Source organism: Pinus tabuliformis, chromosome 4_2, assembly GCF_031772625.1.
Source record: "Pinus tabuliformis cultivar Carrire ecotype Pingquan chromosome 4_2, CPIR1, whole genome shotgun sequence".
NCBI classification, from domain to species: Eukaryota; Viridiplantae; Streptophyta; class Pinopsida; order Pinales; family Pinaceae; genus Pinus; species Pinus tabuliformis.
Genome location: NC_142304.1, coordinates 649,563,706 through 649,567,414, shown reverse-complemented (window position 1 = coordinate 649,567,414; position 3,709 = coordinate 649,563,706). Strand labels below are relative to the sequence as shown.

The window sequence follows — 3,709 nt, the reverse complement described above, 5'->3', positions numbered from 1 at the left end:
TCTCACCTTGTATCTGACAGGGGGGGAAATGATGGTCATCTACAAGCTTCAAAGCCACATCAAGCGAGCCTAAGCCACAACATGCCAAACTAGTTTCAGAGTTGTAGCCAGAGACAAAGATGCTTGTGAACATGCCTTCAGTTGGTAATCTGGGACACTTCCTCTAGCAGAAGACTTCAGCTTCTTGCCAGCTTTGGAAGAATTCCAGGAACAAAATTGAGAACACTTCCTCTAGCAAAAGACACCAGATTCTTGCCAGTTTTGGAAGAGTTCTAGGAATTGCATTAAGCATTCCAGATTTGTTGGTCATCCTTAAACCATCACAGGTTGAGACTTCCCTTTTCAGGTTGAAGTTCTCCCTTTTATGCGGGGTGAGACCTCCCTCTATTGGTTGAAGGTTTCCCTCTTCAAATCAATAGGAGCACTTCCTCTAGCAGAAGAATTCAGCTTCTTGCCAGTTTTGGAAGAGTTCCGGGAACTGCACTAAGCGTTCCAGTGTTGGTGGTCATCCTTAAACCACCGCCCTTTATACCAACATTTCAGAGAGCACATTCAACCTAGTGCTGCCATGCATTTTCGCACATTTTGTATTGCAGCTCTCTTCTTGTACTCATACATAACCCTTCGAATTAGGGGGGGGAATGTTGGACACCTAATCCTCAATGGGTTAGTGTGGAAGCCGGATAGACAAAGTAGTCCAAGAGACCTTGGGATGTGGAACCCAACGGTCACAACAATGTACTATAAATGTATATCTCTTGTTAATAAAAATTGTACTCTCCTGATTATCTTTCATATTGTTCTTGCTGCCCATGTGTGTTTAACAATTTGGATACCACTTGATTAAAGCCTAAATAAATATAGATGCAAATAATTCCAAAATCATTGTTTTATGTAACTCAAAACTTTTAAAATTCATTACCTTCCATTAACTCAAAAATTTATATGTACACAATTTTGTAACCTTTAATTTCATCTTTCAAAATATAATGGCTCTTTCCTTATATAAGTGTTAAAATTTCTTATATTTTCAATTTTTACAATTTATAATAAACATTAAGATTTAAGTTCCTAGCATTCCAAAGTGTGAAAATAAATATATAAGATTGAAAAGTTAACACAATCCCATATAGCATATTATTCAACATACAAATTCTTAATATTATTTGTATAGTGTGGGTGAAGATCAATATAAATAGGAATATGTAAAAATTAAATGTATAACATCGCAACTAGTTAATCCCAAAGTTTATAAACATATTTTCTCATTCAAAAATTTATAAATATATGATTAACAAAGAGTCATTTTTAGTTTAATTATTTATTTTGAAAATATTTTAGAATTTGCAATCAAGTTAAAAATTAAATTTAGTAGAGTTACAATATTCTTAAAATATTGATATATATATAAATAAGTTCATCGTCACCCAAATTATTACCACATAAACGACTATACAAAATAAATTACCTAAAAAATAAATATTTGTTTCAATATTAAAATAATATTAAATTAACGTAATTATTATATATGTAAATATATATATTTAAATTAATTACTTTAATATGATCATTCCTTTCATAAATCCACTTATCTATATTCCTTTCATAGATCCAGTTATCCATATGATATAATTTTGTTATTTGATCATTTGTATAATAATTTTATTATTTTATTAAACAAATATGAAAAAATAAATCTAAATTAAAAAATACAAATGGCTTAGGACTTGAAATTTAGACAAAAAAAAAAAAGAAAAGAAAAGAAATATACCAAATATTTTTCATTTATCATTTATCGATATGATATAATTTTGTTATTTGATTAAATAAATATGAAAAAAATAAACCTAAATTAAAAAATACAAATTACTTAGTACTTGAAATTTAGACCAAGAAAATATACCAAATATTTTTCATTTATCATAAAATTTGGATGAAAAAGAATGGATTAAAAACCAACATTCACATGAAAAATACCTATCAACATCACAACGATATTTCAATAATATTTCTTATACCCACATGAATTTTAAATATCTTTGGCAATAATATTTCTTATACCCACATGAAATTTTAAATATCTTTGGCAAAGATCACATCTTCTAATAAAAATGACGCGAATTTGGATATCGGTAATTACAGAAAAAGTCAGAAATCGCTGCAAAAGTATTGCAGAGCATTCAAATTGTATTTTTACTTTTCTAACTGCCTTCCGCACCGTGATTTGGACCACGCGTTAGTTTGCCGTTTCCACGAAGTACATACAAAAGGTGCCAAAGTTGGTAGCTTTGTGCACGTTCATGGGAAAGAGAAACGCACCGCGTATTGCAACGTATCGAGGAGGTTTAGATATGCATGACTCAAAAGAGTGGTCCGTTTGAATGAAATCGAGATTTCTTTACCTTCTTTTTATCTGCTAACTTGGGTAGCCGTCGTGATGTTGGCCACGCGTTTGTTCGACGCGGCTCCTACGAATGCCGTTTTACCTCACATTCAGTTATTGGGCACTGCATTGCTTTTATGCGGCTTTTACGGATGCCATTGCAAGAAAGTCTGAAAAAGGAAATTGCTTCTAAGCGCATAACGTTGGGTTAGGTTGGTTTTATTGGGGAAGCTTCCACCTCAGCCGGGATCTCTTCTGATTTTCTCTCTCCCAATTACCAATATATAGTAGACCAGTTTTAGGTTGACACCTTGGCTCTTTCATTCAATCCAGAAGCAAAAGTCGGATCATATAAACAAGGCTCTGTATTGTTGTATGTATTGTTTTTTAATCACAGTGGGAAAGATGTCAGTCTCCAAGCGAGGGAGAGATGAGTATTGGAATGGTGGGTTGGCTTTGCCAGACGCGAAGCGAATTAATGTCGGATTAACCTTAGCGAATGACAATGATCTCATGCCCTCTCTCGAGAAGATCGATAAAATCTGTAGTCCAGAAGAGAGCGACGTAGGGATCAAGGCGGTAATAAATTCTCTGGATAACGAAATTGGGTTGAAGACCCAATCAGATCATAATATCGACTCCACCGATCATAATATGGACTCCACCGATGAAGAGGAGGGCAGTGCTGACCAGATGGGTTCAAAAAGCAGGGCGAATTAACTGCAGACCGGAACTCTCAAGGGACCTCGGTCACTGCTGATATAGGAGACTTCACATGTTACGAAGATGCTCGCGCAGAGCTTGATCAGTTTAGTCCGGATGAACTTGGAATCATCATGAGCTAGGCCGATGGAGATTCAATTCCGGAAATTATGTATTTGGATGCTGTGCATAGCTATGATGATGAGAACAGAGAAGTTTTCTATGGGTCTCTGTGGGAGGATGATATTTGGCAGTTGAATGAACATCCAGTCATTCAAAATAATTTTGCATTGCCACAGCCAGAAGAATTTGGAATTAATGGAATCGAGGATCATGACGTTTGGAAGTAGACCATTCGACGTGTCAACGCCAATTAGAAACGATTGTAATTGAGAAAAGACTTTGCCTCTCTTTGCAAGTTAAAAACATGATCAGTCCCAAGCTATTTCCATTGATCTGTCTTAGGCTTGAAGCCGTTGTCACTCAAAATGGTATCTTAAAAGACGAAGGCAGACGGGAAACCTTCGTTTTCATTCTGTTGAACATATGGTCTCCCTTTGTTTAATATCTAAATATTCACAAAACCTAAAGTTTGTCAAAATGTCGACGATAAAATATTTAACT

General features: G+C 34.6%; 1 pseudogene; it reads left to right on the top strand.

The window, feature by feature from the left end:
* The first annotated feature begins 2,776 nt into the window (after positions 1 to 2,776).
* LOC149171055 (uncharacterized) lies at positions 2,777 to 3,435 on the top strand (annotated as a pseudogene).
* Positions 3,436 to 3,709: the final 274 nt, after the last annotated feature.